The 13,521-nt window shown below is 39.0% G+C and overlaps 1 pseudogene; it reads left to right on the top strand.

Annotated features, from left to right (window-relative positions):
- Positions 1-1,489: 1,489 nt before the first annotated feature.
- Positions 1,490-1,629, top strand: LOC120102764 (U2 spliceosomal RNA; annotated as a pseudogene).
- Positions 1,630-13,521: the final 11,892 nt, after the last annotated feature.

The following is a 13,521-nucleotide window of genomic DNA, read 5'->3' on the forward strand; positions in this document are numbered from 1 at the left end:
AAGGTTATATGAATAATAGAGTGATTATGAGTGTAAAAATACTATAAGTAATATGCAAATGCTCTACGTTTCCATCAACTACTAGATACCTATCAAGTGTGCTAAAGTTTTGGGCTCTGTGGTTGAGTGTTCCTCCCCAGATCCCATAATGTCATGGTTATCTTTGAATGATGTTCCTGTAAGGAGATTTGGATATGCACCAATGGTACTGATTTGTCCATTAGCATCTAATCAAATTTATATTCCTGTCATCAAAGTATTACATAATGAAAGAGCTGTCAGGTTGTTAATATAAAAAGTACCAACTAATTCACAGAAGTAGTCGGTAGAGAGATAATGAAAGGAAAGCTGCCAATATTGAGAGCCTTGTGAGAATGAATTGGGGCAGAGGACCTAGATAGAAGCTTTTAGTGCAAAAATAAACTTTGAAGACTCTGGTATAAAGAAAAAATGATAGACATGAACTGAAGGGTGACAGACCATTGAACAGGCTATTTTGATGAAGTAATTATTTTTTAACTCATCTTTAAATTGAAAGATTTTCATTATACAGTTGCGAACAGTTATAAATTAAATGGAACCTAGAGTATAGAAAAGAAAAAGAAATCTACTCAAATGCAATGAAAGAGCTAACAATTGGCTAAAACATCAAGCTACTGCCTTTTTCTGGATATTAAGCTAGCCTATGGAGGCTTTGGATGGAGCTTGAAAAACTACACATAGGTAAATTTTGAGACAAATATTTCCTAAGTCATTAGGAAATCGTTCACATCTCAAAGATGCTAGGTTACCATTTCTGATAAACTACTTCTCCAAAGTAAACAAGACCATGGAGATGAATAGAACAAGGTACTCATATCCAACCAACAATATAGTGGATGGACTGAGTAGACTGAGAGGACGACAAAGCTGAATTAGTAGAGGAATGGTCAAGTGTTTGGGGAAGTAGAGTCCTAGAACTTGGGAAGTTTCTAACCCAAGGTGTGTGTGTGTGTGTGTGTGTGTGTGTGTGTGTGTGTGTGTGTGTGTGTGTACACCAAAACAAAACAAAACAAAACAAAACAAAACTTATGTGTTATTTAAGATTGTTTTCCAGAGGAATACAACAAAGTCTCACTGGCAAGACTTTTTCTCTGATACCTTTTGATGACTGGTTAAAAACCACCAATCCAGGTTGTTTGTGACCAAGTCACAGTGAGCTTCACTTTTGCTCAAATCCTTTTTTTTTGGTCAAATCTGAAATGGGCTATGACTTTAAAGAAAGATACATGCGCTTGACCAGCACATTGATATCAAGTCTCCACTGTTTAATGAGGTCTGCTATTTAGTTTCAATCATTAAACTAAGTTGTAAAAACATAGGAAAGATTGTCATCGTTGTACTTGTTAAAGCAGTAGTATTATTCAAATTTTGTTTTCCTGAGCTTACTTTTAAATGTAGTCTTTTGTGTATTGTGCACACTTGTTTTTTTCTTTAATAAATGCTTTTAATCGCTTCTCGGCCTTTTGGCTAAGATCAAGTGTAATAAATGCTTTTAGAAATTTCTTTAATTAATGTCTTAATAATGTGTCATTTGTCCTGTGACTGCTACAGCTTCTGTCTATGGCTCCAGGGCCTAGAATGACTTGCTGTCATTTACCCAGTGATAGATGCCTTTGTATATAATTTTTACAGTCCAGGTTATTTCTTTGGGTTGGTTTCAACAAGCATGTTCCTCATACTTTGTTTTTGTTTAGGAATTTCTGTCAATGAATTACTATAAATCAGACTATAGCCCTAATCATTCTAAGTGTTAGATTATTAGCGATAGAGATTTTTAGGTCTTTTATATTAATAAAATGTATACTACTTGCCTGAAAGCTGGTGAGTTCTAAATTAAGAATCATTTGAATATTTTTATTAAAGTCAGTAGTAAAACAAATTGCCCACTAACATCACTACCATTTCACTGTATTTTGAAGGCAGTAGCTTATACATTAGACTACTGGAGAGGGATCTCTTTGGAACATAACTGTTTGGGAAGCAACAGTATGGCACAATTCACTACTCTCTAGTGATAATGACTTTCAAAATGTGTGCTAGCAAGCCACATTAGTAATGGATTTAGAAGTATGCATAGATGCAGATTAACATTCAGAAATCAATGGATAGATTCTGCCTTATTATAAACATGAAATTAAACTTGGTGAACAGCAGAGTAAAACTACAAGACATACCAGAAATCCCACAAGACCAACAAAAACCACACCCAAAACAACAACAACAACAACAAAATAAGAACAACAACAGATCCTAAAAGGCAGCACCACATTGCTGTGTAGTAAGCTTTCTTTTTGCTGAGGAAAAGATAGTTTATTGCAGTTCTTTTCTTTCTTTCTCTCTCTCTTTCTTTCCATCTTTCTTTCTTTCTTTCTTTCCATCTTTCTTTCTTTCTTTCTTTCCATCTTTCTTTCTTTCTTTCCATCTTTCTTTCTTTCTTTCTTTCTTTCTTTCTTTCTTTCTTTCTTTCTTTCTTCCTTCCTTCTGTCCATCCTTCCTTCCTTCCTCTCCTCCTTTATTCATTTTCTTTTTATCTTTCCTTTTTTCTTTCCACCAAGTATTTCCTCCTTTCAGACCCCCCCCCCCACTGGGACCCTATCCCATGCAGCTCCCCTTCTCCTCTGAGAGAGCGGGCCCCACCAGGGGTATCTGCCCACCCTGCTATAGGGACTCTCTGCTAGAGTAGGTGAATTGTCTTCTACTCAGGCTAGACAAGGCCTGTTGGGGAACAGGCTACAGATTTAGGGGAAGCCTCTGCTCCAGGTGTTGGAGGACCCTTGGAGACTGAGCAGCAGGTCTGCTGCATATGTGCTGGGGGCCTCATTCCAGCCTATGTGTGTTCTTTTGTTTGCAGTTATTTTCTAATGATTGATGTGATAGGACCTTGAGTCATAGCCCTAAAGTTCATTGTTGACATTTCTTCCCATCAGAAAAGCTGGATTTCTCATTCCTGAAGTTGGGCTAGCTTAGTGATCTCTCTCTGGCTCAAAAACTGTTTGGAATTCATAATTGTTACAGTTTTATATCTGACATGTTACAGAACACATATTGAAGCCTTGGTTCCCAGTAAAGTAGTTTTCATATAAAGGGGCAGACTCCTAGTAGGACTGGGTTGTGAAGGCTTAGATCTCATTGATTTTAGCCTATTGATGGATTCACAATCTGATGGACTTCACAGGAAATGGTGGCAATTTTAGGAGGTAGGGCTTATTTAGAAGAAGTAGGCAAAGAAGTGGGCCATAATCCCTGCCCCTGTCTCCTGAAATAGGAAATGGGAGAAACTGTGTTCCCATACATGTTTCACTCTCCTTTGCATGGCTCGGAAACAGTGGAGCTAAGTTATCAAGAGAGAAGGCTCAGCAGCTGAGCCATCATAAATCTCCTTTAGGTGGAGTTTCTCCTTTAGGTAGACTTTTCTTAGGCATTTTGTTATAGCAATGAGAAACTGACTGGCACACTATGAACACCTTTTATGCCATTATATTACAGTTTGTTTTCATGAACAAACAAGTTTGGTCTTAGTTCTGTCTTTCTACATATCATGGTTGCTATTGTTTATGATTAATATAATTTATATGATATCAATATAGATCATGATTTATTGTCTAGCCAATATATGTGTTCCATGTTTAGTGAGAGACCCTATATCAAAATGTAAGTCAAAAAGTTTTCAAGAAAGACATCAAATGTCAGCCTCTGCCCTCCACTAGCGCACACATGTGAGTACACACACACACACACACACACACACACACACACACACACACACACACACTAAAATATAACAGAGGAGAATTTGGTGGAGAAAATATTTACAAAATGCTATCAGGGCTGATAGAGACAAAAGGGCCAACAGAGGACCTTGGGGTCATCTGACGTAACCTTTATACCTGAGGGTCAACTGGAAAAAAAGATGTCTAGAAGGCAATCAAAAGCTACATCCAATGAGTAAAAAGAATTCTGAGAAAACCTGAGACCAATGTGAGAAGATTCTACCCAAAGGCAGGTTAGAGCAGACCAGAGCTGGCAAGGGGTGGTATGGTAGAGTGAACTAACGCTTTTAACAAGAAATCAAAAAGCAAGAGACCACCAGTTACACAAAGGTAAAGACAGGTAAGGAGTAGACTGGGTAATAAAAACTACAAACTGAAACATTAGAAACATAAGCATAAACACACACTTACACATGCATACCCCTAAGCAGCAGGTGTACAAAATGGAAGACAGATCAACAGGGCATAGAGCCTCACTTCAGAAAGACTATTCCAAGATCCCGACATACTTTCTCCTGACCATCTGCAGATCTACAATTCCTGTCTTCTTCTGTTTCTTTTTAATTATTGAAATGAAAAAGCATTATCTACTTCACAATGTGATTACAATTAAACAGAAATAAGACCTAGAACTGTTCTAAACTTGTGACCATCAAATGATAGATACCTCTCCTTGGGTGGTTAGATGTGCTGGGTATAGCTGAGAAGAAGAGTCTCTACTTCACAATGTGATTATAAATAACAGAAATGAGATCAAGAACTATTCTAAACTTATGGCCATAGAATGATAAATAACTCTCCTTGGGTGGTTAGATGTGCAGGGTATAGGTGACAAGTGATTCTAGGCCAAGTTCCCAGGCTCTACATTGAGTTAGTAGCTCCTTCCTTTGTTCAAACAAGTCCATTGGCCTCTGAAAGCCTTCCTGCCCACACTTATCTCATTCCAAGTCTGTCTTCCAAGCAAGCTCTTCCCCTAGTGTACAAAGAAACATCTATGTATAGTTTTCCTACATAATCACATGGGGATATACCACTCTTAAAGAAGGAACATGCTGGAGTCAGTTCAACAGTTGGAAATCTGGTTCAGTCTGGAAAACATTCACTAGATATTACTTTAGAGTTGACAGGTTGAATTAATGCTTGGGGACTCAAGCATCAGTCAACACTGCAGTGCATCTCCCAGCATACCTTTGTGTGAAAACTGAGAAGATAGTTTTTATCAGTAAAGGGCCTTTTATACCCAGACACTAATCCATGTTAGTACAGATGGAGTGATTGCAATTCTTCGAGAGTAAGATAATAGAAGGAATTTAAATGCTCTGGAAAAATTAGAATTGATTGAGTGAGCACGGAGAACAGTTTTGAATATGTGGCCTGTGATATTAATAACCAAACCAGATTCCTAAATCAGATGGTGGAAGAGACAGCACAGGGCATACAGCTGTCTCTGATCCGGAGATGGGATGTGAGAGACATCAGAGGGCAAGAGAGTAAGTTAAAGTAAAGTATGGAGATGAGAACACATGGAGTTCTTAGAGACACAAGAAAGAGGAGGAATGAAATGAGAGGCTATTGTACCATGTGCAGCCCAGAGCCAGTTTCTCATACTGTTGATCAAGGCTGATCAAGGCTTTGTCTACTGGAGTTATTTATTTTTCTCATTTTGAATTCTTGATAATCTTTGGGATTTATGGGGCTCTGAGAGGTTTGCGAAGTCCCTGAAAGGGCAGATCACCTCTATATGTGGTATATGTACATGCATGCATGCATGTGTGCATGTGTGTGTAACTGCAGGTATCTTATGAGGACAGAATCCACAGATTTCTTGAGGCTCCTAATGATCCATATTTTGAACATGTTTATGTCATCTTGAGAAGAGCTAGAGTCATCAGAGATAAGGGAGATTCAACTGAGAAATTGTCTCCCTAAGATCCATCTTTAGGGCATTTCCTTAATCAGTGATTAGTTGTGGGTGGTGCCAGGCCTGGGCTAGCAGCTCTGGGTTTTAGAAGAAAGCTGATTGCACAAACTGTGAGGAATAAGCAGCACCCAGCCTTGCCCTCTGCAACAGCTCCTGCCTCCAGGTTTCTGCCCTGCGTGAGTTCCTTCCATCACAGCTTTTGATGATGAACTGGTACTTGAAACTGTGTGTGAAATAAAGCCTTTTCTTCCCACATTGCTTTTGGGCACAGTGGTTTGTCATCGCAATGTTAACAAGACAGACAAGGCAGACTGGAGTAGAACCGTTTGTTCCTTTGCTCCTGTGATGTGAGAGTGTGGAAGGCAGCCTTTTCTGACAAATATTTGGGTGTCCAGAGGAATCAAAGTCAGAAAGGGGTCATCTTCAGAGACACCAGAATGATGTATCTTTTGTGTTAGCTATGGAGACTCTTCAGTGCAGATAGAGTGACAAAGGCCTGCTTCCGCTGGTTTTGGAAGATGAGAAAGATTAACTTATTTCAAAATTGGAGACTCCTTTGCCTGCTTCTTCTAAAGTCTGGGAAGAAACGGAAGGAAACAACTTCCAAGGGCATTGTCATTAGTTGCTTATCCTGAGACTAAGTGGCATCAAGTGTTATAGATAGTTTAAACTGTTTCTCAAAGGACAATTATCTGAATTGTCGATATTCCCCCTTTAAAAAAAAACCTTTATCTTTCTCTTCTGTATTCAGAAACAGCGAAGGGCAAAAGAAAAGCTAACTAAAGTTTTTAGTCTTGCTTCTTTTTTAGCAGTTTGGAGAACATTGGAGAGAGAAGGTTGAAGCTACTTTTTAAAATGAGATCCTTGGATTGTTCATGTATAGATAAAATCCCATTAGTGATGCTAATGAGACAGGATGAAGCCTTGCTCAATGGCCTGATCTTATGTTGGGTTTTGCAGCTATAAAAATCACTCTTTATAGTAAAGATTGTTACCAGGCAAGCATGTTACAAGATTAAAGGGAAAGATGCAGCGTGCACAGTCAACAATGCTGCTTTCTTCCCTTTCATGTAGCAAAGTGAGAGAATTTCAAATGAGAATTTGGGGGTGGGTGGGGGAGAATGGAGAGAACCAATGTCCTGGGGCTTTGTAGTCATATGAAGGCCAATAGAATTGCATTTAAATTTGTTTATGAAGTATGTGTAGACTATTATAATATACAAATAAAAAAGTTAATATTAAAATTTTTTATTATCGATCATTCTCTTTTAAAAATTTGGTGATATATATGCAGTTGTTATTTTGTGAGTGATTTTTAGAATGAATTAATTTTCACTATAATTTTCTCACATATTTGTTTCTCGTGTATATATAACTTTCTCTTACACACTATATATAGTATATATATAGTATATATATAGTATATGTATATATGTACACACACTATATATGTATACATACACACACTATATATATATATGTATGTATACACACACACATATGTGTGTGTGTGTGTGTGTGTGTGTGTGTGTGTGTGTGTGCGTGTATTGCTGGAAATTGAACCTAGTGTCCTCAATATTCTAGGCCAACATTTCCTTACCAAGATAGAGTCCTAGATATTTTTATATATTTTTTTGTGTGACTAGGAATTGAGTCTTGTACATGCTAGGCAATCTCTCTACCACTGAACTACATTATAACTTTGAGATGAGGTTTTTGGGAACATTTCAAAAACACACATCCTGACTGGTACAGTGATGAACCTAGAGAACTTCATGGAAAACCTCTAAGCTAGTCAGAGAAAAAAAGACAAATGGAGGAGAAACATTGGTGTCTGGAGCAGAGCTTTGAAGTGGTCTCAGAGGAAGTCAGGTATAGCATCGTTTATAAGGCTCAGGCTGCTCTTAGGTTTAGAGACAGAAGAGGCAAAGCCTTAAGAATAAGCTCTGAAGCTGAAGTTTCTGACAGTTGTGGTCTCGTTCTTCAGGTTTGAATTTTGAAAGATAGAACTCTGAATACAGTTCGTGTAGATGTACTTATTCTATGACATCATTGCTGTAGCTACTGTGTTAAGAGTCTAGAAGGAGTGTGTAGATGAGGAATGGGGGATCTTTGAAGGATGATGTTCTCCCCGACAGAGATCTAGGCTTTCAATCAAATGGAGTAGTTATTGCTATGAAAGCTTGTCCTAGGTTACAACTATATATCCTAATATCTTTTGCTTTTATTTGCCATATGACCGAGCTCTAGCCAGTAAAATATGAAGGGAGATGATTAACATGTGCCATTTCCACATCTGTACCACTAAATACACTGCTGGAATTTTTTCCTTAAGTGTTCTCTGATGGTTCTGTATGAACGAGTATGACTGCTTCTGAACAACTTTAAAACCAGTGCTAAAGTTGTAAGAGCTTCTGCAATCAGTACCTGAATAACTATGCATGGTGTGTGTCAATCTGTCCATCTGTCCAGAAATTCTATGTTTGAAAAAATACATGTTTGAGAATGGACACCATTGGAGTAGTTAGAGAAATGATTGAAGGAGCTGAAGGGGCTTGCAACCTCATAAGAACAACATATCAACCAAGCAGAGCTCTCAGGGACTAAACCACCACCAAAAGAGTGCACATGGACAGACCCATGGCTCCAGCTGCATATGTAGCAGAGGATGGCCATGTTGGGCACCAGTGGGAGGAGAAGCCCTTGGTCCTGACAAGGCTGGACACCCCCCCCCGTATAGGGGAATGTCAAGGTGGGGAGGCAGGAAGGGATGGGTGGTTGGGTGAGGGAAAGGGGATAACATTTGAAATGTAAATTAAAATATCTAATAAAAATTATTAGCGGATACCAATATAAAAAATGCATGTCAGAATCTCTGTGTTCTAGTTCTAGGGGATCATTTGTTCTAAGAGTCTGATTATACTAACAAAAACAGTTACACTCTCTTCTCATTTTTTTTTTCAGAGCTGGGGACTGAACCCAGGGCCTTGCGCTTGCTAGGCAAGCGCTCTACAGCTGAGCTAAATCCCCAACCCCAAAACCACAGGTTTTAACACATAAAGAAGTTGAAGAGTGACTTATTTACTTATTCAACAAATATTCAGTGAGTATCTCTTAAATACTAACTGCTCTTTCAGATAGGGGTTATGGGGGTTGTAAAGATAAAGATCTTGGCCCTTGATGAAGTCACAATATAATTAAGGTTAGCAGATACTAAATACATCCGAAAGCAAGCACTTTCATTCTAAACAGTAACAAGAATCAAGACAAAACACAAAGCAGAAATAATAATAAAAAAAAAAAGAAAAAGAAGAGGAAAAGCCCATTTCACAAAAGCCTGCTTTGAGGAGGTGATACTTGAAATGAGAGATCAATGTTGAGCAGCCACATACGAGCTGTCAAGCAGGCATTCAGGCAGAGGGAGTCGTCATGGTAGATTCTCTGAGGTAGGGATGCAGTAGCAAGTTGGAGGCACAGGAAGCACGTTTGGTGCAGGGAGCACAGGAAGATGTGCTTGAAGGTGAGACCAGACAAGGGGCACATGCAGATTATGTAGGGTGATCAAGGCCATGGTGAAGGGTCTCAGAAGCCGTGCTTTGGAAGCAGACATTAACCTGCTCTGAGTTCCTTACTGGGAGGACTTCTGTCTCTGATGTGTAAAGAATGGATCCCAATAGGGCAAGAAGCCCGAGGCATATGCAGACATGATATGCTGGGAGGAAGGCAGAGCTACAGTGGGAAGCGTCTAGGTTTAGCATTTAGTACTAGATGGTATTAAACATCATCATCATTAGTCACTGTTATCACCAGGCTATTAGAACCTGCAAACAAAAGGAACATGAAACAGATGAATATGATTTTCACATTTCTATCTTATTATCTGATAATATTAAGGTCTTTATATTAATGTTTGATATGCTAAATAGTCTGTATTACAGGACTATACCCCACAATGGACTATAAGAAAATTGTTGTTGTTTTGTGTGTGTGTGTGTGTGTGTGTGTGTGTGTGTGTGTGTGTAAATAAAGGGTTTTGAAACAGCCACGCCTACTGTTTATACATATTTACATAACTGCTATTACCTAACAACAGAGATGAGACAACATAAAGACATCTCCTGGCCAGTAAAGCCTAAAATAGTTCCTATCTGACCCTTTGCGGAAAAAGTTCAGAGACTCCTGCCAAGGAGAATTATTTTCTATGTTTACCCATGGGAGAATCTAGGATTGAAATGATAGAGTTACCTAATTCTCAGACAGCTCATTGGATCACTTAGGATTCCAACTTGCTCCCATCTTCCCTACCCTTTAGTAGCATATTTTTGCTTCAGGGCAGAGATCAAGATCAGAATTAATGCATATCATCCATTACACAGATATGTCACAGGTTTGGGAGAAACTGTACTGGCCATCTGGTCTCATTGACTTATTTTCTAAAGGAAGGAACTGAAATCCTTCAATCCTTATGTCAGTAGCTCTGGGCCACAAAGTCGGTCAATAGCAAAGAAAAAGCAAACAAGCCTAGTTCTGGACTCACAGATGAGCGCATTCATTATCTACCACAGCATGCCGGGCAGCTTAAAATAGACATTCAAAGATTTACCTATCAAATATAGGAATTGACAGACATTTTCTTTAAAAGTGATAATGTACCTTTGTATCAAGTTGAAAATGCTGATGGTCTATTTCTCTCAAAGTAGGCTGGCTTCCATTGTATGAAATGATCAAATGCACTCTACTTTTAAAGTTTGTTTTACACAAATTTTCAAATACCAGACACAGTAACAAAGGAACCTTTGTAGGCTGTCACCCAGAAAGAAACCCCGTTTTTTCACCTAAGTGTTTTAGCATTTACCTTTGGAAGATGACTCATTTTGAATACTTGTTTTACTATTAGCCTAACTCCCACTCCTTAATATGACAAATGACCATGCAGAGTTTAAAAATTCTCCTTTGATTCATGTTTTATTTTCAATAAAATATATAGATTCCATAGTAGTTATTGCTAAACAACTGAATATCTGTCCTTGTAGTTTTCTACATATTCACATTTTGCAATTAATTCCAGTCTTAAATTGAAAAAAGGCATAATCATCTGATTAATATATTTAATTTTCAGTAGCATGGAGGCTTTTGTTTTTTATTTTTTGAGCATTGTATTTATTACATGTCTCTCAATATTGTTTATCTTACCCGTATGTATTAAAATGTGCCCTGTAGCTTCTGCAGGAAGCCCCTTAAATCCTGTCAGATCCTGACCCTCCTTATCTGACACACTGCAATGGGAACTCATCCCTGGGTGCAAGACCCTGGCATGATTTATCCTTACGCAAGCTCTCTAACTTACTAATTCATTATTCCTCACTGGGCTCCAGTCCACTGCCTCTCATCCTTGCCCCTTGAGAACTCTGTTCCCTCTACTTCTCTAGGGGCTTGGCAGTGGCGTTCCTTTCTTCTGGAAATTTTATCTCTCAGATGTTCCTCTGACTCAGTTCTTGTTTTCCCAGATACATCTGTGACTCATCCCTTTCTGGTTTCAGTCAAATATAACTTTACCAAAGAGACTTCAAGTCAACGTATTTGAAATGGCAGCCTCCACTGTCGATGCCCCTTTTCTTTCTTGATGCTGTTTAGCATACCTGGAATGTCATAAATTTTACTTATGGGATTGACTGCTAGGCTCCATTACAATGTAAGCTCAATGGAGATGGGGCCTTAAAAATACATACACATATATATGTCACACATATACATATATATACACATACATACACAAATATGTATATATGTACATACATATATATAGTACATGCATATACCTGCTTCATTGTACTTATCCAATAAATATTTGAGAATTAATAAATAAGCACAAGTACATGGATTTTGGTAGAATTTTTTAAATTAATAATATTTATTCTAGGTCATTATGCCTTTGAGTTCTTAATATTTTCTCATCTAAGTGAATTAGGAAGGCCAACCCCCCCCCAAAGTCTTCAATTTCTTTACTTTCATCATTTGCACCTGGAGGATTCAGCTTAAGTCCAAAGACTTTGTTATTATTTAATTCCCTACAGCCCTTCCTTTTCCCTCCCTCCCTCTCCCCTTCTCTCTTTCCCTCCTTCCCTCTGTTCCTCCTTCCTTCACTCCGTCTCTACCTTCTTAGTACTTCCCTCCCTCCCTCCCTCCCTCTCTCCTTCCCCCCTCTCCCCCTCCTTCCCTCCCTCTCCCCTCCCTTCCTTCTAAATCAAAAACAAAGTTGGAGCCCTTCAGGCCAGGTCAGCTGTTATCAATGGGCTTACATTAAGTGTTGGTGAGGCTGTTCTTGACTTCCAAAGTGGCACCTTCCTCACAAATTCTAGTTCTTTAGAGACACAGGTCCTCCCTGCATCACAGATCTCTTTGATAGCAGGCAGTGAGCACTGGAAAGTGACACACTCTGAAGTTCTCTCTCCCATAAACCTTTGCATGACATCACCTCTTCATGGTTGAGAAGAAATAAACTACCCACCAGGAGTCTTACATGATTTTGGAGAATGATTCAAAGTCTTTAGTCCTTGCCGGTTTTCCCTATTTATATTTGTAGTGTGTTGGAATTATGGCTCCATCCAATAAATGCCCTCATCTTCCTCTCCCATCACCTCCCCTGCTTGTGATGTTTACAGGGTGCCTTGGGCTTGAGTGGCAAGGTGAAACCGTGTGAAATCTGCGGTGAGTCAATCCGTTCTGTTTTCCACTGTGGGATAAGAAACACTGAGGATATAAACTCAGGTTTTTGGATGTTTCACTTCGATATACCATCTTTTTTGTTCCTTGTCAATTTTTGAAATGCTGTTTGTCAAAATCATATCTCTGAGGAGGCTCCACTTACCGTGTAGTCTCTGATCCCTTAACACCAGTAAGCCCCCGCCCCCCCCAAGCCGAGAGTGTGGCTGACCCTCACAGAGGAAATCAAGCACTTTGTTAGGAACACATTTCATTGATTCTTCACAGCCCGGATCCTCCAAAGACCTTCACACATGTGCCACTGAATAAATATTGATTAGACTGATGACAAGAAATATTTTATAAACATCAAATATGTAAAAGGATAAAGCTAGAAACCTCATATCAGACAGTGAGCAGGGTATTCAATTTATGATTAAAATTTAAAAGACACTTTAGGCAGAAAAGAGTTAGAGGAAAAAAAAACGACTCCCAAACTAATTATATTAAAATATTTTGAGCATTCAAATTTACTTACCATTTATCCAGCAAGCACAGTTCTGTCTCATGTATTATTTCCGTTGTCGCTGGAAAGCTTCCTGATCCCAAGGAATTCCATCTGGGGAGGCAGGCAACTATGCTAAGTGCTTTAACAGAGGTACAAAGTTTGTAAGTGTGGCTAGGAAAGGGAGGCCAGCTCTGCTAAGGTAGGGTGGTCAAGGTGGCGAGTCTTAGCTGACCTTAGTACAATGACAGGTTAGGTGGGAGAATAGAAAGAAGTGTGAACTGTTTCTTATGCCCAAGCAGACTGTTGAGAATAGGAAGCATTTTGAATGAACTGTAGATTAATAGTTAATGGAGCCATGTTTTGAAATGAGTCTGGAGCAGGAGAGAAGGCACAGGGAGAGGATTTGGACGCTTTAGTAAAGAGCTTTCGTTTTCATTGTTGAGCACTGAACTAGCCACGTCAGTGGTGGGATCCGACACAGGCAGTCAGAAATCTGGACTATAGGATTAGGGCATGGGAGTTGTGGATGCTGAGCACAATGATTGAGTATAAGTGGGGGATGATGGGTAGAGAGATGA

Source organism: Rattus norvegicus, chromosome 4 (assembly GCF_036323735.1).
Source record: "Rattus norvegicus strain BN/NHsdMcwi chromosome 4, GRCr8, whole genome shotgun sequence".
NCBI classification, from domain to species: Eukaryota; Metazoa; Chordata; class Mammalia; order Rodentia; family Muridae; genus Rattus; species Rattus norvegicus.